Here is a 21,404-nt window from a genome sequence, read left to right on the forward strand (position 1 = left end):
TAAAAGTGAGACATAGAATAAAAGCTGTTGAGTAGATAATAGTATTTTTATCAATGTTAATTTCGTGATTTTGATACTTGTACTATGTTAGGAGAGAGAATGTTCTTAGGAGGTACACACTGAAGTATTTAAGGGAAAGGGGGCACCATGAATGCAACTTACTTTCAAATGGTTCAGAAAAAATAATATGTTTGTATATAGATAGAGAGAAAATCATAAAGTAAAAGTGGTAAAATGCTAACAGGTGGAGAATCACAGTGAAGGGTGTAGAATAGCTTTTGTACTACTCTTGCAACTCTCTTACAAGTCTGAAATTAATTAAAATAAAATCCCCCCCAAAAGTAATGATGTCTCTCTTCTCTATAATACAAACCAAGTTCTAAAAAAAAAAGAACAATTTTTGTTTAAAATGTTTTTATACACATAAAAAAATGTCTGAAAAGACACCAAACTACCTATCAATGACTACTACTAAAGAGTAGGAATGGGTTGAGAAAAGGAGGATTTAAATTTAGTTTATACCTTTCAGTATTGTTTGAATATTTTATCAAGAGCATGTATTAATTTTATAATTAAAAATAAAACCACAGAAGACATCAAAAAAAACCTGGGGGGGGTAATAATTAATGACTGAGGGACTTCCCTGGTGGCGCAGTGGTTAAGAATCTGCCTGCCAGTGCAGGGGACACGGGTTCAAGCCCTGGTCCGTGAAGATCCCGCATGCTGCAGAGAAAGTAAGACTGTGTGCCACAATTACTGAGCCTGTGCTCTAAGAGCCCGCGAGCCACAACTACTGAAGCCCACGTGCACCTAGAGCTCGTGCTCCGCAACAAGAGAAGCCACCGCAATGAGAAGCCCACGCACCGCGACGAAGAGTAGCCACCGCTCTCTGCAACTAGAGAAAGCCCACGCACAACAACGAAGACCCAACACAGCCAAAAATATTAAAAAAAAAAAAAAAGTGTGTCATGTGAATGTTTAAAAACAAAAAATTAATGACCGAGGAACATTTCTCCATTGTATGATAATAGGGAGGGGGTGGTAATAAAAGATCTTTTTTTAATAAAGAAAAATATATATCTTACATAAATACATAAAAATCAACAAATAGATGTGAACATATAAACAACTGTTGGTACTTAATGAGAAAGATTTTTATGTCCCTGAGAAGCTTTTCTTCAGAAACTGAGAGGTCAAAAATCTTACCACGTTGTTCTCCCTGTCCAATGCTCCATTGGCAAGGAAAATCAAAGAAACTCTCTTAATAATTTAAGCAAAAAGCCTACATTTTAATACTACTGCCTACATTTTACCGAAGCCAAGGTTGTTTTTGTTAAGGATGACTTCTATGGGCTGACAAAGAAAAAACAAAAATTACTGCCTGTTGTAGTTTCCTTAGCCCACCCACATGATCAAACTGAATTAAGCACTCATTAAAATCGAGCACTTAAAAGAGAGAGGGATTTCCCTGGTGGCGCAGTGGTTGGGAGTCCGCCTGCTGGTGCAGGGTACACAGGCTCGAGCCCTGGTCCGGGAGGATCCCTCATGCCACGGAGCAGCCGGCCCGTGCGCCACAGCTGCTGAGCCTGCGTGCTACGGCTGCTGGGGCCCGCGTGCCTGGAACCCGTGCTCCGCAACAAAAAGAGAGGCCACCGCAATGGCAGGTTTGCGCCCGGCGACGAGGAGTGGCCCCCACTCGCTCCCTCTGCAACTAGGGAGGGCCTGCGCGCAGCAGCGAGAACCCAACACAGCCAAAAATAAATAATTTTTTTTAAAAAGAAAGAGAAGTTTCATTTAGGATATAGATGAAAAGGGAAATATAAAAATGACACCAATAAAGCCAGTACTCAATTTCCTGCTTCTGGTCCCAGAATAGAAAGAACACCAAGTCATGCTTTCCCCAGGGTTAGAAGTGGCTGAAAACAGAAGTGATGTTGATGAAGCGCCCTAAACCAAGGCATGGATTTGCCCCATCTCTCCAGTTCAAGAGAGGGCCAGAGGAGTCAGGTAAAGTCTTAGGTCGTCATCCTATGAGGAATATCAAATGCCACGCTCAGAAGCTTCAGATGATCAGGGCTCGGACCTTTTATATGCTTTTATACTGTTGTCTCCCAACTAATTTCTCCCACTGCTGTACACCACTGTCATGGTCCCTCAGCCTCAAGGGTATTGGTGCAAGAAGCAGAGTCTTATCTGTTAATACTCTGGGTTGTTAATTCCCAAAACTCAGCAGAGGAGAGGGTGGCTTGATTGATCTATCTTACTTGTGATCCTTTTAATAAATGAGGACATTCTTCTGACAGGGTTCTTTTGTATCCAAGTACAATGTTATCTTTTTTGACTCTTGATATATTTTGAACTAAACTATGCTCAGTGTATAAACTCTGGACATGAATGTGACCTAGGTTTTTCTTCTTTAATAAAAGAAAAAATTATAGAAGAAAACCCCCAATCACAGGTTGAAAACTACCTCACTTTTTAAAATTCTAAATCCCAAATTTAATGATCACAAATTTACCTTTTAAGATATATACTCTACAGCTTGACATTCATCTATTTATTCAAAAATTATTTAGTATCACTATGGTGCTGAATAAAACATATTCCCTGCCTTTAAGAATCATATACTCTAATAAACAATTTTTTTTATTTTTAAAAAGAGGACAAAAAGAAATCACCTAAATATATCATATCATCCTATCAGATAATAGATTATTTTGGGCAAGTTTGCTGAGTGACACACACACACAAAATAATACAAACTGGCTCACAAAGAATTGTCTTGTATTGGTGGCAATAAATTCAACTTCATGTTGCACTACACTGCAGGCAGGCATCTAGCCATTTTGAATTTTATTCTTCCCTGAGATAACTTTATTTTAAAAGCCTTTAATTTGTCTTAACGTGTATTCTGAACCAGAATAAATATTGGATAGTATTCTCACTGAAATATTACAAAGCAACAGAAACCAGTTTTGAGTAATCGCAACAAAAGGAAGCTCATGTGTTTATCTTCCTTGAGTTAGCCAGCTAACAATTCTTTTAAAAATCTGGATTTCTCTATTCTTTCTTTTCAAAAATATATATCCCAGGTGGGTCAGAAATTTAAACATAAGTGTGTGACACCATAAATGTATTATGGGAGTATTTTCTAAATATTATAGTTGTTCCAGAAGCCATAAAAAATGATAAAATAGTTCATATAAAAATTACAATTTTTAAGGGTGAAAATTACTTTAAATAGAGTTGAAAGAAAAACTAAGAAAAAATATTTGCAGCAAACATAAAAAGGACTGATTTATTTAATAAACAAAGAGCTCTTATAAAAATAAAAGCAGTGATTAAATCAAGGAGGAACTGGGAGATGGGTAGGCTATTTCCATTACCTGTCCTCTATTCTTTGATAAGGACAATTGACTTTTTCTCAATCTTATGTAAATTACTGTGCAATCACAATTGCAAGGCAAGGTCCTTAGCTTTAACCTTTCCAACAAGGTTGCTTAACTTAAGCTCTTCCTATATAGAAATTCTGGTGTTGCTACTAGTAAAGAAGATATCGACTCAGTAGAATAATGGGCAAAGAACAAATAGGCAATATAAAATAACCACATGAGAAGGTCTTCAATACCAATCACTGTTATAGAAAATTACATTAAAATAATCATGCGATACCATTTTCCATCTATCAAATAGGCAAAGACTAAAAAGACAGATTATACCTTGTGCTTGAAAAGGTGAATGGGCAATCTTCTTTACAATTGGTGGGAGTGTAATTGGTACAACTTTTGGAGATGCGTTACAGATACATAAAGGATATATCTATCTGTATAGACATATATTGATACGGACCTTGAGCAATTCCACTTATAGAAATTTATCCTATAGATATACTTGTCCATGTTCACAAACATTAAATATTTATTTTCAAGGATGTTCATTGTAGCTTTTGATAATAGTGGAAAACTAAAAATAGCCTAAATGTCACCAAAAGGGCTCTGCAAAAAAAAAAAAATCCATGAAAAACTATTAAACTATAGTTATTAAAAAGAGAGGTGAGAGTATATTACAGACTTAATTAGATTTCTAAGGTATATTATGTGAAAAATAAGTTTTAGAACCAATGATCACATTTGTATAAAACAATGTGTATATATCCACACATATGTGGGGGGAAAGGGCACATTTTGCTTGATATATTTCTGTACAATATGACTATTTGCCAAGAAAAAATGTTAATAAAAGATGTTTTTATCCTATGGACTTAAAGTGGTTGAATATTGTCAAAAACTACAAAGCATGTTTGTATTTTTCCAGAAGAATTAAATTACAATTGGGGGGGGACAGTTGTTTATGTGTTTAAAGCAAAACATCTGCCAACTGTATTTAGTTTGACATTTTTTTCATGTCCTGCTTACCAAACTAGAAACAAACACTGAATCATAATTAAGATATAATTAGAGGGCTTCCCTGGTGGCGCAGTGGTTGAGAGTCCGCCTGCCGAGGCAGGGGACACGGGTTCGTGCCCTGGTCCGGGAAGATCCCACATGCCGCGGAGCGGCTGGGCACGCCGTGAGCCATGGCCACTGAGCCTGCGCATCCGGAGCCTGTGCTCCGCAACGGGAGAGGCCACAATAGTGAGCGGCCCGCGTACCGCAAAAAAAAAAAAAAAAAAGATGTAATTAGAAAGAAGTGCTACCCCGGAATGATATGCTTAATGATGTATTTGCACTGTGGTGTACGTTGATGTGTAAATGCAAAAGAAGACTACAGCCGGAAAGAAGTGTGTAGGTTTAAGCAACATGATACCCACTGAAATAACCCACTTCTAGTTAAGTTTTCTTCCCCACTGCCTTCTCTCATACGCAAGAGGGAATAATAATCCAAAAATCAAAGTATTTATCTCTGGGAAGTCTGAAACTAGATGCTGATTGTGTTTACAAACCAGCTGGCAGCAGTCGGAACAAAGGTCAGAATGAAGAAAGGATCAAGACAACTTGCTCCCTTAGAGCTTACTAGGATAAACCTCTTAGTAATTTCCTTCTTTGTAGGCATTTTACTGTGCAGGAGTAATTTAGAGCAACAACTCTGGACCTCTCCTCTGAAGGTAAGTTGGCTTGCCTTCTTGACCTATTATAAATGAAGGGAAAAAATTACAGGCTCTGTTTTATTAATTCATTATATCCTTCATTCATTCATTGTTCTATGTATCATTGATTTATTTCAAAAAACATTTATCTAATACTTTGTATGTTCAGTTCAGGGAATACAAAGTTAAAAAGCCATTCCGGGGGAATTCCCTAGTGGTCCAGTGGTTAGTACTCCGTGCTTTCACTGCCAAGGGCCTGGGTTCAATCCCCAGTTGGGGAACTAAGGTCCTGCAAGCCGCTTGGCACGGCCAAAGAAAAAAACCATCCCTAGACTCAAAGTAGATATTAAAGGTAGATAAAAGAGAAAATTAGAAAACAACATAATAAAAGGTTCATACAGAAATGGAACCCCAAGTAGGGGCACCTAAGACCCAGGGGAGACTTCCCAGCAAAAAGGATGTTTGAACCAAGTCCTGAAGGATGAAGACCATCCAGAGAAGAGGGAGCAGTGTACAGCCACAGCAGTGAATTGAAAAAAACACAGCACATTTAGGGAAGTGCTCATAGCTCAGGGTGGTTATTAGAGTTCTAAGAGGGGAATGGTGGGAAGACAAGGCCAGGGATTGGTGAGCTGGGGTCAGGTCCTGAAGGATTGTGTTCACCATATAAGAAATCTAGAATTTGTCCTAATGGTTATGGGTTTTAAGCAGGAGGATGACATGATCAGGGTTGGGTTTCAGGAAGATCTCTTGGGCAGCAGTGTAAGTAATGTGAAGGAGCAGGACAATGTTTAAGATAGAAAACTTGCAGTAACATAGGAAAGAGACGATGAGTGGTTTCGGTCTTTAAAGAACATACTAAATGACAGATGAGGACGCCAGTCCTCTGGTTGGACCCTGAGGCCCTGGGAAGAACTCTGGAGGACAGTGCTGAGGCAGTTTATGGAAGCGTTTGACAGTGATGGTCGGGCCTTTGGAGGCAAGGCCTAAGACAAGGAGTGGTACTTGTTATACAAGGTGGGCCACTCGTTTAAGGCCATGGAGTTTACTTCCCTGGAGGACATTTCTTCTCTGCCCACCAAAGAGTCTGAGATTTTTTTTTTACTCCTTCCCAGGGAAATCCCTCAAGGTCCTGAAGATCTTGTCCATTCTGAAACAGACCCAGGGCAGTAAATGACTGAGGCTGAAGGAATTTGCATCCATTGGGTTGATCTGGCAGTCCAAATGCCCCAAGAAAGCCAAACTATCATCCATGGTGCCATCATTCTGACCAAGCCACCTTAATTCCTGTGGGATGAGGCAACTGAAGGGAGAACAAAATCAATAAGCACTTTGCTCTTGCCAGATGACATTCTCTTTGCAAGGTGACAGGGTGCAGGGTCTCATTAGGGGCGCATCTTGTTCTTGTTCCTAAAATAACTGACACTATCTCTCTGCTCTTGTGCCTAAAACACTGCTGCTAATGGTGGATGTGGATAACTGCTGTACCTCTGCTAAAAGCTGCACTTCTATGGGCAACTTTGCTAAAGCCATCTTTGATGCCATCTCCAAGTCCTGCAGCTATCAGACCCTGAACTCTGCGAAGAGACCATATTCATCAAATTTACCTCTCAGAGATTTACTGATCATAAAGACTCAAGTGACAGTGCAAAGAACCCACAGAATCCTCCTGTGGCTACCATGTTCGGTTCTTATAGTACAAGCAAAAGTAAAGAAAGAGTGAGAGAGAAAGATGATGAAGATCTGATTAATCTGAACTACTACTACTAGTAGTAGTAAGGATAGAGAGGAGGTAAGACTGAGATATACAAGAAGGAGAAATCGGTAAGACTGAGATATACAAGAAGGAGAAATCAGAGGACTTCATGACTGATTGAAAGTGGGAAGTAAGAGGGAGGGAGAAGTTGAGAATGACTACTTTGGGTTTTGGCTCCTGGAAGGTCTTTCAGAATGATAAGGAAAGTAGGATATGGGGCCACTTTTCAAGGGATTACAAATAGTTAAGTTTTGGGACATACAGAATTTAAGTCGGTTGAGGGACATCCACAGAGATCAGTAGATAGTTGGATAATACAGCTTTTAAATTCAGGCAATAGAACTGGGCTGAAGGTACAGATTGTTAGAGAGTGGGTGGGGTGTGTGGACATGAGTATAAGATGGTAAATGAAGCTGTGGAGGAGAATGAGATGACTCAGGGAGAGTGTGTAGAGGTGAGAAGAGAAGTGAGCCAAACATAACGATTCTCTAGCCAAATGGTAGAGAATATGTATTAAGAGGTAGATAGAATAACAGAAGACTCCAAAGAAATACCCATAAAATATGTTAAAAACCAAAACAGGGCATCATTGTAGAAGCTAAGAGAAGAGAAAGTTTCAAGAAGAATTGTTAGTTGTGCCTATGATTTATTTAAAGCTAAAGCTTTTAAGTACTAGGACCCCCGATTCTTTTTTTGTTTGTTTTTGTTTTTTGGCCACTCCACTGGCTTGTGGGATCTTAGTTGTTCTCCGACCAGGGGTTGAACCTGGGCCCTCAGCAATGAAAGCACTGAGTTCTAAGCACTGGACCACGAAGGAACTCCCTAGGACCCCTGATTCTAATTTGTTTCTATGGAAAGCACCCTTGGCTTTATAATGATCCACTTTTTGATGCAGTTCCCAAGAATGTGTTCTGGGAAAAACAGGAGCCTACACAGACTCATTTTTTTAATTGATAAATTCCCTCTGTTTATTGATAAACTAATAAATTACACATGTTTATATTTGTGCATTCTGTACATGTTTATATAAGTTATAAATGGAGGGAAATCTTAAGTCTTAAAAGTATTAACAGAATTTTGAATACACAATAAAATGCCAAATTCCAAAATAAACAAAAACAGTTTGAAAACTTGCAGAGAAGTTATGTATAATAGGTTAAAAATTGAGATGTGTCCATTGGATTTAGCAACCAAAGAAGTCACCGATGTGTTAAGCAATAGCAATCTTGGTCAAGTGGCAAAATCTAGAATGCAAGGGAAGGGAAGGGAAAAGAAGGTATAAGGTTGTTGCTAGAGAAGAAGATAGGTTGAGGGAGGGTTTTCTTTTTTGGAAAGATGCTGATGGGAAAGAGAAGGAGGCATGCAATTGAGGATGCATGGCCACTGAATAGGTTGGGGAATGAGGTCTACAGCCCAACTGGAGGGATTAGCTTTGGATAAAAGAAGGGAAGCCTCTTCCCTTGTGATAAGAAGAAAGCCATGCAGATATATTTCTAAGAGACATCCACCACCCACCAAAATTTTTTGATACAAAGCTTTTTGGTGCTGGAGTTCCAAATCAGATGGAGAGTAGGCATTTACAATGTTGTAAGAGGTGACAAGCAAACCCTCTCCCTGGGTCACCCCATTCCACAGCTTTGATAACTGCCACATCTCACATGTCCAGTAATGTCAAAAGTAGACTGAAAACCAAGTCCTTAGTGCTGCTTAGTTGAGGTATAATTTACATACCATAAAATTCACCAGTTTTAAGTGTACACTTAAATGATTTTTAGTAAATTTACCAAATTATGCAAGCATCACTGTTACCAAACCAAACTTGGGTCAGCTTGCCCATGCACAGTAAAGCCAATCTACTGACACCGGGATTGTGGTGAAGGAAAGTGCCTTGTTTATTGCAAGGCCAACCAAGGAGTATGGACAGCTAATGCTCAAAAGACCCAAACTCTCCAATGGATTTGAGGGAAGGGTTTTTAAAGGCAGGCAAGGTGAGCAAGAGAGCTGCAGGATGCACAATCAACTCATGCACAATTCTCTGACTGGTTGATGGTGAGGTAACAGGGTGATGTCACAGGGATTAACATCATCATAGGCTCCAGCCAGTCTGGGGGCTATGTGTTCATGGTCATCAGGCAGTTAGCTTCTTCCATCCGGTGGGGGCTTTAGTATCTGTAAAACAACTCAGGTATGTGTGTCAGACACTGTTATCTATGTCCTTCAGGGAGGAACTAAAGATTCTGTGACTCTACTGTATGGCTGATCTATTGTTCAAATTGTTACCAGTTCTTCTGGCCCAACTGCTATCTTTCGTTACTACATGTTCACACTATTCTAATCATTAACTCTTGAGCCAGCCTTTTGTGACTCAGGGGAGGCCTGGGAAACTAAAGCTTTTCTACAAACAAGAGGCAGGCAGAGGACAGGGGTGGGGGGGGGTCTGTCCTGGGAAGGCGCCATAGAATCCTCCTTGGTTACATCACCATAATCCAGTGTTATAATATTTCCATCACCCCAGTAAAATCCCTAATGCCCATTTTCAGCTAATCCCCATTCCCACCCCAGCCCTAGGCAACTACAAATCTATTTTTCATATCTATAGATTTGCCTTTTCCAGACATTTCATATAAATCATACAAAATGTGGGTTTTTGGCTGGCTTCCTTCACTCAGCATAATTGACTTTTAGGCTCATACATATTGTAGCATGTATCAGCAGTTCATTCCTTTTTATTGCTGAGTAGTATTCCTTTGTGTGGCCATACCACATTTTGTTTATCTATTCACCAGCTGAACATTTGCTGCTTTGCTTTTGCTTCCCCCTTTGCCCCTGAATGACAGAGCATAGGCTGACAGTTTTCTCTTTGTTCTTTCAATATGCCTATTCACAATTTTAGAGAGTGTGGCATATCAATTTTCCTCAGGGTGTGAAGCTAGGCTTTGCCAATTTTTTGGTGAAGGATAAAGCGATTTTTGGGGAACTGGTGAGGATAAAGACATTATGCTTAGACCAATGCCTTACAAATATTTCCAAACCACAGACAATTGTGACAGGATGTATACCTGCCACAATCCACAAGAGGATACCTCACACACTCCAAAACTGCTGCCATTACAATACGACAGCACAAAACAATAATGACAATAACAGTGATGGCCACCACAATAAAACCTCCCAGGAAATAATGGGAAGAATGATGCTATTTGGGGGGAATCCAAGGAGAAAAATTACATCAGTTATGCCAAAATAGGAATAAAAATATTGTCCTAATATAAACATTGTCCTATATGCACTGATGTCTGTGGACAATAAGCAACCTTCTCAGAACATACCTTGAGAGCTGTATGTACAGCCTAAATGGTGCACTTGAAGGTAAGAATTATCACTAAATGAATACACATCCCAAGAAGTGATTCAATCATTTTGTATTTTTTAGTTTTTTTTTAAACTTCTACTTTTTAATACGCAAAAGTATGCAAACCAGTATAAAAAAGCCCCCGAGTAGCTATCACCCAGGCCCAACAACCACCAAACCATGGCAAATCTGCCCCATCCACAAGTTAATTCTGCCCCCCCATATTATTTTACAGCAAATTTCAGGCATCATATAATTTTATCCATAAATATTTCATCATACAACTCTACAAGAGAATTTTTTTGGAATAACATAACCACAATACCATGAACACATCTAAAATATTATAATAATAATTGCTTAACATAAATTTTCCAGTCATTGTTCCTGTAATGTGAATTTATAACTTAAAGCAACAAGCCTAGATGGCAAAACAACCTCTATCAGATAAAGACTTGAAGAAGAGGGGCTCCATGCATGTCTTGATAGAATACACATGGTAACATTTCTTCACATTGCCAAGTGATCTTGTCGGGCTGGGTTTTAAAGGACAGAAGGGAATGCAAAAATAAGCTTGGAAAACGTATGCCATATGGACATTAAAGAATTACTCTCCTCTTTTGGGTATGAAATGACTAATTAACTATTTGCAGCTAAAATGTGTGGGCTCTTTTTCAGAAAATGGAATATCTTTCCCTCACTGAGCATATTGATTAGAGACATAATCTAGACTGTCTGGGAATAGTTTCTCTGTAGCAGAACAAATCACACCCTTCAATACACTGTTTAATTTTAGATATATCTTGACACATTTATTTAAATATTTTGGCTCTGGATTTTCTTTTCCTTTAGGCGTGCCTGATGTCCGCATTTAAAATTTAGCTGTCATTTTTCTCAAAAGGTTGTGTGGGGCAATAGGAAAAGCAATTCCAATTTGTCACATATGAGCAGTATGATCTTATACAAGTTACTTAACCTCTCTGAGCAAGATTTTTTTTTCCATTTGTTGGCCAATAAGGATTTTTGAGGATTAAATGAGATAATGAATTTAGGATTATGCCTGCATCAAGAAATCAGAGCTATTGTTAAAAAAAGAGGAATTTTCTATAATAAAAATGTATAATTTATCAAAAGTTCCCCTATGAGAGCTTTTCTTTAGCAGTATTATTTCTTACTGATTCTTCAACAAAATCATAATGTTACTATGCATGGATCAGATAACCAAGAAATAATTTACATTGCCTCGAACGTTAACAAGAGCTTACAGTAATAGAACTGTAGCTGATAGACACTCTCTTAAATCATTCTATTTTGAATCTATTTTTTAAAATTAGGTCAATTCAACCATTTTTATCTATTCTAACCTCTCAGAATAAAATATCAAACTTTTCTGTTTGAAACTAACACAAAAATAATGGGAAAGACCAAAAAAGTCTAATTCTCTCATCTTAGAGACAATATCAAAAATTCTACATCCTTAGGTTCTATTCCAAACCTGACCCTGGCCTGAAGTATGCATGTGAGGAAACCAGAAAACTTCCATTTTTGTCCATCCATTTGTAGGCACAGAATGAAAATCATTTATAGTAGAATATTAATGAAATAGGTTGCTAGTTCAGCAAATACTTCATGCTCAATGTATGGCTTATGAAAATCTGTATTAAATGTTTAAGTCAACTTTCTCTGCTTTTACAAGTTTAAATATGCTGTGGGTAACTGATTCTGTGATTGATGGTTTAGGATCTTGCCATACCTCATAGTTAGCAATAAATCTTCATTATGTAGTTCCTCAGAAATGAAGAGTGTAATAAATCAGCCCAAATGTGTCCTGACCTTAACACAGTTCCTGGTACTATTCTCTAGTGAATTACTTCCCTTTAGTAAAAGGGGACACAACACTGTAATTCCAGCTCATTGTAAGCTCTGATTCATTACTTGAAGTTTTATTACAATGTGTCATGAGTATTCATGAAATGTGGCATGAAATATTCTTTGACAGGTCGGCTTCAAAAGCACTATTGTGGTCAATCATGTAGATGGATAGCTACATACTGAGTCTAAAGCTGTTTTCTATTGTCATTTGCCAACCAGCTACAAGGTGAGCTGGGAGCAGTTCAGCTGGCCACTTTTCCATGTCACTGTCATCCATTTAAAAAACTAGTGAGTGCCTACTCCATAGTCAGTCCTACGCCAGATGCTAGTCTACAGAGGCCCTGCTCTCCGGGTGAAGGCACAGTAGATCAGCAATCGCATTACAGTAATAAGTGTTAGTCACTTATCAAATATTTATCCAGAACCTACTATATGCCAGGTGCTCTGTTAGGCCACTAGGGAAACAACAGTAAACTAAGCAGACGAAAATATTTTAATGTGCTGTAATGTGCACAGGATGCCACGGAGACCCAGATAAGAGGATCTAAATAGACTAATAGCACAGGGGTCAGGGAAAGCTTTTCAGAGGAGGTGATACTTCAGCAGAGTTTGGAAAGATAAAGAAGAAAAGACATTAGATAAAGAAGGCATTCTAGACACATTATGGGAGGTGTGAAGCAGCAGGATACATTTGGGAAACCACTGGCAGGTTGATATAGCTGCTGCCTTATCTGAAAACAGCAGAATATCATTGAAAGACTAAGCAAAGAGTGTCATGACTGTATTTGCATGTGAGAGTGCTCACTCTGCCCGCAATATAGAAAATGGACTGTGGAGAGGATGGAGAGACCAGTTAAGCAGCTGGTGCCATAATCCTGATTGCACAGTAGGAATGGAGAAGACAAGGTTTATACCAAGCTTATAACAGGACTTTGCAACTGATTAGGTTAGTAAAAGACTGAATGAGAGCGGCCTAGGAGACTTCTAGGTTTCTGGCTATAAATGCAACTACTTGAGTCATTGGTGCTGATGAAAACTCTTCTTCATCAACGAAAAATTGGAGAGCTTGTATAGTGCACTCAAGAAGCCTAAGATTAGGTCACCTTCCCAGCCACTCTGGACCCAAAATTGGTTTCTGAGTTAAAGAAGGCGAGTTATTCCTGGAGACATAAGTGATTGTTAGTTTTGAGGAGGGCTTTGATGACTAAGAATGAACAGTTTGTTAACATGGTCAAGAGCTAGTTATCATTTTCATTTTGGTGACATAACCTGCAGAAGTAGTTGAAAAAGAGGTTAAAAATAAAGCTACAGGGACTTCCCTGGTGGCGCAGTGGTTGGGTATCCGCCTGCCAGTGCAGGGGACACAAGTTCGAGCCCTGGTCCGGGAAGATCCCACATGCCATGGAGCAACTAAGCCTGTGCGCCACAACTACTGAGCCTGCGCTCCAGAGCCCTTGAGCCACAACTACTGAAGCCCGCGCACCTAGAGCCCATGCTCCGCAACAAGAGAAGCCACCGCAATGAGAAGCCCGCTCACCGCAACTAGAGTAAGACTGCGCGCAGCAACGAAGACCCAACGCAGCCAAAAATAAATAAATTTAGAAAAAAAATAAAGCTACATTATGAGAGCTGCAATTATGATTACATCTTGTACTTCAGAAAGGATTAATTAGGAGGCACTAATAAAATTAGAACTATAAACCTCTCTGACCATGTAACTTTAGTTGACTAAATCAGAGTATACTTTTTCTAGCACAGTGCTTGAGAAAACAGCTCTAAACTGTGATCAATGCCTTATTACAATTTTACTGTCATTAAATATAAAATTACATCTTTTTCCATATGGATAACATTTTTTTTTTTTTCTGCGGTACACGGGCCTCTCACCGCTGCGGCCTCTCCCGTTGCGGAGCACAGGCTCCGGACGCGCAGGCCCAACGGCCACGGCTCACGGGCCCAGCCGCTCCGCAGCACGTGGGATCCTCCCGGACCGGGGCACGAACCCGTGTCCCCTGCATCAGCAGGCGGACTCCCAACCACTGCACCACCAGGGAAGCCCATGGATAACATTTTAAAGGTAATTTGTCACATATACATTATTATTCCCTAATTAACGGTCATCATTTCTCTCATGGACTCTTGCAATAGCTTGCAAATTGGTTTCTCACCACAGGTCTCTGTCCCCTCCATTTCACCCTGGTCTATCCCACTTCAGAATAAGTGAACACAAACTGATCAAACTGAACACAAACCTGACATTGTATTTCCCTTACATATTTTGAATGGTGACTAATAACTATAAAGCCCAAACTCCCCAGCATATTAGTAAAGGGCTTAAGATTTGGATCCATCATTTCTTGTCAATAGACAGCATATTACTACACCTCACCAACTTTCTTAGACTCACGCCATGTGCAGTTATCTCAACCTGGAATGCCCTCCCTGTAGCTCTAGATTAGAAAACTGCCACTAAGCATCTAGAGAGTTCACGTATTATGTCCTCCATTATGTATGCCCATTCCCACCTCTCCTGAAAAAATTTCAAGTTGCTCCCTGGTCTCTGCCTCTAACTACCATGTTCATCCAAGCATTCGCTTTTATCAATAGTTTTAAAAGTTTGTTTTTGTCTGTAAATGTGACTATAAGCCCCTGAGGCTAGTAATTTTCTTTTACATTTGTACCTCCAGTGCCTAACAGAGCATCTGCTTGAACTCAAGAATGGATAAATGAACATCTCCCTGAAGCTGCCCTTCACCATTCCCTAGGCAGTTAACTGGTCCCTTCCTCTGTCTTCCTTTAATACTTACCATATTATCGCCAGTATGGTACAGTACTTATTACTTTATATGTCTATCTCTCCAATATAGTCTATGAGCTGAGACCATTTTTTATTCTTATAGTTTCTGAACCTAGCACGTAATAGGCCCTCAGTAGGTACTTATTAAAAGAACGAAAACCTTGAAAGCATGCTCCTCAAACTTGTGGGTTGCAATATATTTAATATGTTTAATGTCAGACTCTTGATTCAAAAAGATTTGGATTGAGGGAAGACTTCTGCCATGTCTGCTGCAAACAATGGGGTGTTTCTCCAGGACCTTGCTTCAGACATATGTCTTACATTTCATCCCTAGCCTGAGCAAAGGAAATCTCCTTGAGGACTGGGAAGCAACAATGGCCTCACTGCAAGATGAATCTAACTGTTGGGTCTACAGTGAGATGCTGTTGTCATCCTCCTCTGGACATCCATGGAAAATTGACCCAGGTAACGCGACCATGTGGGGATGACTGACAATGGGGTGAAAAGACAAACCACCTTCCTGTCCCGCAAGCCAGTATGTCAGAAGAACCCCCATCGGGAAACGTTACTGTACACATCACACACTTTGCCAAGGTTACTGCTCACGAGCCCCCCACCCTCACCCCCACCCCAGGCTATGTTGTGTGGAATGGAATAGACTGGCTTTTGGACATACAAGTCCAACTAGCAGGATTAACTGTTTTTTGTTTGGAAAGTCATATAATTGGCCCACCCCTAATAGCACCCGAAATAACATGGGGTGCCAGACCTGTACTGTGACTGCTGACTTCTGGCTAGGCCGCCAGAATGTTTCTTTAAAAGCTGGGCCTTCCCCTCTCCATGCAGGTGCCTCCGGGTTTGTGAAAACCCGGGGGGCACTTACCTTCCTTATAACTGGACAGGACACTGCTGCCATTGACTCTCCATTGACCTGGTAAGCAACTGGCTCCAAGATTTGCCTATATCCTGGCAAATGACTGTTCTTAGCATACTGGGTATCTTACTCTTGATAGCCCTTGGCTGCTGCTGTCTGGATTCTATTTGTGGTATCTGGTTGCAGTGCCCCTCTATATACCCGACCCAGGGATATCTCGGAAGAGGGCTGGACCAAGACTGTAAGGGTCGTGCAGGGTATGTAAGGGTGGAGGATATGGTCAGGCCCGCCGAAATGGTTGTTCTCTTGCTCCCTGTATATCCCCCGCTTGACCAGTCCCTGCTTCACCTACACCCTACTCCCCTGACTGGCCTTCCCTCTTAATCATAGAGCCTAGTACTTGCCCCTAGCCCCCGCTAGTGATTGTTCTAATCTTTAGATCAGAACATCTCCACCAAGATAACTGGGCTTCCCTGGTGGCGCAGTGGTTAAGAGTCTGCCTGCCGATGCAGGGGACGCGGGTTCGTGCCCTGGTCCGGAAGGATCCCACATGCCGCGGAGCGGCTGGGCCCGTGAGCCATGGCTGCTGAGCCTGCGCGTCCGGAGCCTGTGCTCCGCAACGGGAGAGGCCACAACAGTGAGGGGCCCGCGTACCGCATAAAAAAAAAAAAAAAAAAAAAAAAAGCCTGTTCTCCACCAAGATAACTTATCAAAGGGGTGGTGAGGGGCGTGCTCCTCTGCTGGTTTCCCTGGTAACAGATGAGCCAACCTGATGTCAATTTCCCCTATAACTGGTAAACACCACTTCCCCACCCCAGGGAACAAAGACTGCTGCCATGTCTTGCATGTCCTGCCCATTGCAGTCTGCTGCACATGTTGGGGTGTTGCTCCAGTACCTTGTTCAGACATGTAAGATTCCCGCCCATCCATTAAACCATCGATGTCTCTGTTGCTGACTCGGGCTCTTTCTTCGGTCTTGAGGCTGGGTAAGTACAGAACCTGCAGGCCTGTGGAGTGCAGCCCAACAACAGTGAACTCAGGTGATCTGTCAATTAGTAGGCATCAATCCCATTTGTGGAAAGTGAAAGTAAGAGTATGTGTGAGATGGAAAAGATTCAGAAAAGGATGAACGTGTTTATGGAGCACAAAAGAATAGTTACCAAGGTATAGTTGGATTGCCAGATATATTAGAAAGTTACTGGGATTTGTGATTCTGTATTTAGATGAGGATCAATATTCTAATAATGTGCTTCATCTGAAGCAGCCACTGAATAGGGAAGAATTTTGAGTCACTGGGATTGGTATCTTGATCAGGATATATGGTAAGAGGTCAGATAAACTTATGAATCATTTGTCTTAGTAAAAATAGGTTTAAATGAGTAAATGGGGATTAAATTAGGCAGTAAGAATGAGGAATGCTAGGGGCTGATGGATGGAAAGTGGGGACAATGGAATATCAGAGTCCCATGTGATAGGAGAGCTTATACATGGGGAGTGATCCTGTGAATGAGCTGGAAGTAGACAATGTTGGGGTTGCTGGATGTGGTCTCTGATTATTGATTTTATAGGTCACATTCATGGTGAAACCTAAGTGTGGTATGTATCCCATTTTTAGAAATGTTAAGTTGGAAAACAAAGCAAAATTTGTACTACAGCTGTAGCATTGTCTAACCATGTCATTTTCTTTTTCTTTTTTTTCTTTTTTTTTTTTTTTTGTGGTATGCAGGCCTCTCACCGCTGCGGCCTCTCCCGCCGTGGAGCACAGGCTCCGGACGCGCAGGTCCAGCGGCCACGGCCCACGGGCCCAGCCGCTCCGCAGCACGTGGGATCCTCCCGGACAGGGGCACGAACCCGCGTCCCCTGCACCGGCAGGCGGACCCCCAACCACTGCGCCACCAGGGAAGCCCTAACCATGTAATTTTGTGATATCATTCCTTCCAAACCTTTGTTCACATTATTTGTTAAATAAACCACATCAGCAAGTTTTTTTTAATGAGGATTAATAAAGCAAATATATGTAAAAAAGCAAACTGGATTTTAAAAATATGATATGGAATGGCTGGAAAGATGAAACAAAACTTGCTAGATTAAATTTAACAGAAAGAGGGGACTTCCCTGGTGGTCCAGTGGTTAAGACTCCACACTTCCACTGCAGGGGGTGCAAGTTCGATCCCTAGTTGGGGAACTGATATCCTGAATGGCATGCGGCGCAGCCAAAGGGAAAAAAAACAATTTAACAGAAAGAGGTCTAAAGCTCCAAATTTAGGTAGACATTAGGTTTTCATTTGCCAGGTGAGAGAGAACTGAATCAACAGTATGATATGACTGAAAATAAAACAAAGAAACCTACTGCTACATATTAGTAGAGAATGCAGCTGGAGCAAGAGAGTTGAGCCTTATCATACCATGAGCTCTTCAGACATATCTTCGATATTGTGTAATTTATGGGCCCATACCAAAATAGAGAAACTCCAGAAGTAGGTAAATGGGCTCATAAGTGGCCTGAAAACCATGAAAATGAGGGATAGAGAGGAATAGGAATGACTAGCTTTGGGGGAAAAAAAGGTAGGAAGAGCAGGGGAGAATACTCAGTATTAGCCAAAGGGATGAAGATTCCAGTTCAACTTAGTTTAGGTTATTAGTGTTTATAAATCTACCTCATTTTGCAAGTGAGGAAGGCATTATGTTAAGTGAAATAAGTCAGACAGGAAAAGACAAATACTTTATGATCTCACTTATATGTGGAATGTAAGGAAAACAAAACAAAAACACCAAACTCAAACAAAAAGAGGCAGAGTGGGGGGCGGGAGGGATTGCAGGAAGATGGTTAAAAGCTATAAACTTCCAGTTATCAGATACATAAGTACTAGGGATGTGATGTACAACATGATGACTGTAGTTAACACTGCTATAAGATATACAGGAAAGTTGTTAAAAGAGTAAATCCTGGGACTTCCCTGGTGGTGCAGTGGTTAAGAATCCGCCTGCCAATGCAGGGGACACAGGTTTGAGCCCTGGTCCGGGAAGATCCCACATGCCGCGGAGCAACTAAGCCCGTGCGCCACAGCTACTGAGCCTGCACTCTAGAGCCCGTGAGCCACAACTACTGAGCCCCTGTGCCACAACTACTGAAGCCCGTGCGCCTAGGGCCCGTGCTCCGCAACAAGAGAAGCCAGCGCAACAAGCAGCCCACCCACCGCAACGAAGAGTAGCCCCCGCTCGCCGCAAGTAGAGAAAGCCTGCATGCAGCAACGAAGACCCAACGCAGCCAAAAATAAATTTAAATTAAATAAATTTAAAAAACAAAGCAAAACAAAAAAGAGTAAATCCTGAGAGTGCTCATCACAAGAATTTTCTTTCTCTTCTTTCCTTTTTATTGTATCCATATGAAATGATGGATGTTAACTAAACCTATTGTGGTGATCTCTTCACAATATATGTAAGTCAATCCATCATGCTGCTTACCTTAAATTTATACAGCGATATGCGTCAATTATTTCTCAATAAAACTGGAGAGGAAAAAAAGATTCATGTTTCCTAAGGAACCAGGATAAATCTTGATACTAGTTACAATTATCTACTCAGGCTGACTGATTGGCGAAGAAGTCATCATTCCATCCAAAGGAGAATCAGCAACCACCAGGGCACAAAAACAAACAAACAACAAAGGAGGAAACTAAAGCCCAGAGAGTTTAATGGAGTTGCCTGAGGTCAGTAGGCTAACTAACAGACTTAGGACTTAAACTCAGGTTCATATACCAAGCTGCTGGAAGTTGGGTTTCTTTAAAGTGATTCTTATCCTTGGGACTTCCCTGGCGGTCCAGTGGTTAAGACTCCACCCTTCCAATGCAGGGGGCGAGGGTTCGAAAAGATCTGGGAACTAAGATCCCACATGCCGCACAGCGTGGCCAAAGGAAATAAAAAAGTGATTCTTATCCTTACAGCATTTTCTTTTTTTCTTTTCTGTTTTTTTTTTTTAAACCTCTAAGTGTATTAGCAAATGCATTTTCAGTATCTTGTAGATCCCAACCAGTCATGAGTTCTCTGTTCACCCCGGAACCATTTGAGGAGACAATTCTCATCAGAGATGAACAGGAAAGTCTTGTATTAGGTTGGAGTTTAGACTTGAAAAACTCTTATATCACTTCATATACTAGGATTGTAAAATTCTACGATAAGATATAATTACTTGAATTAATATATAACTACATTATAACCATGCAGTATAGTTTTGGTCCTGGAGTCAGACTGTCTGGGTTCGAATTCCTGCTCTGCCACTTACCATTTTGAGAGGCCTTGGGCACATGATTTAACCTCTTTCGCCTTCAGTATCCTCATTTGTAAGATGGAGATAATAATACTTAGTTCATAAAGTTATTGTGAGAAATGAATGGGATTATATACAGCAAATAGCTAGCAAACAGAACTCAACAAATATTAGCTCTAGGTATACGCAGGGGAGTAAGATTATTAAAGGAGAGTGTATACAGTAAGAAGAAAAGAGGTCTGAGGGCAGGGCTGTGGAGAACATTTAGCTGTTGTGCTGGGTTGCACAGTATTCTCTCCATTTCTTGGCCACCGGGAACCTTAAAATATGATCTTTTTTGGAAATAGAGTCTTTGTAGATATAATCAAGTTAAAATGAGATCATAGTGGATTAGGATTGGGGCCCTAAGCCAATGACTGGTTTTCTTTTCTTTTCTTTTTTGGCCGCACGGCCCAGCATGCGGAACTTCCCCAACCAGGGATTGAACCCACGCCCCCTGCAGTGGAAGACGGAGTCTTAACCAGGAAGTCCTGGTTTTCTTATAAGAGGGAAATTTGGACACAGAGAGCTATGCAGAAAGAAAATGTGAAAACGCTGGGAAGAGAACGTCATATGAAAGCACAGAGACACAAGACCAGGTGACAACAGAGACAAGAGATTGGAGTGATGCATCCACAAACAAAGGAAGACCAAGGGTTGCCAGCAACCACCAGAAGCTAGAAAGAAGAAAGGAAGTATCCCCCTAGAGCCTTCACAGAGAGCATGACCTTGCTGACACCTTAATCTCAAACTTCTAGCCTCCACAACTATGAGGATACATTTCTATTGCTTTCAGCCACTCTGTTCGTGGTACTTGGTTATGGCATCCCTAGGAAACTAATATAGCTGGTGAGCAGTCAGGGAAAACACAGAATGGATAATAATACTTTATAGTTTCAAAATACAATGTCAATTGATCCTCACAACTACCTTGAAAAGTAGCAGGACAGTTTATATATAAGTAAATGGATGATCAAAAGTATTAGAGACTTGACAGAAGGTCGCAGAAACAGAATTTGAGAGATGAGTCCTGTTCCAGCACTCTGATCCTAGTTAACAAAATGCTTCATCCTTTCTCAACCTTTCTGAAGTTTCCTTCCCCATTCACAACTCCAACATCGTCCTCTTACCTCCGGCAACTCAATTTCAGGAAGGCCACTGATCAGTGAATTCTACTAACGTCACATTTACCAAGCTTATGCATTGTATAGCTTTAACTCTTATTATAGAAGGACCTTATCCTTCGGTGGGGAGGTTCAGGCACGTACAGTAGGTAAGAAAGACACACTGGGGAAAAACAGGTCATTCCCCTTTCTACAGTCATAGAGACAAGGCAGCAACCTACGCCACTGACTCCAGTT

This window comes from Monodon monoceros, unplaced genomic scaffold (genome assembly GCF_005190385.1).
Source record: "Monodon monoceros isolate NGI ecotype Baffin Bay Population unplaced genomic scaffold, NGI_Narwhal_1 Super_Scaffold_21, whole genome shotgun sequence".
Lineage (NCBI taxonomy): Eukaryota > Metazoa > Chordata > Mammalia > Artiodactyla > Monodontidae > Monodon > Monodon monoceros.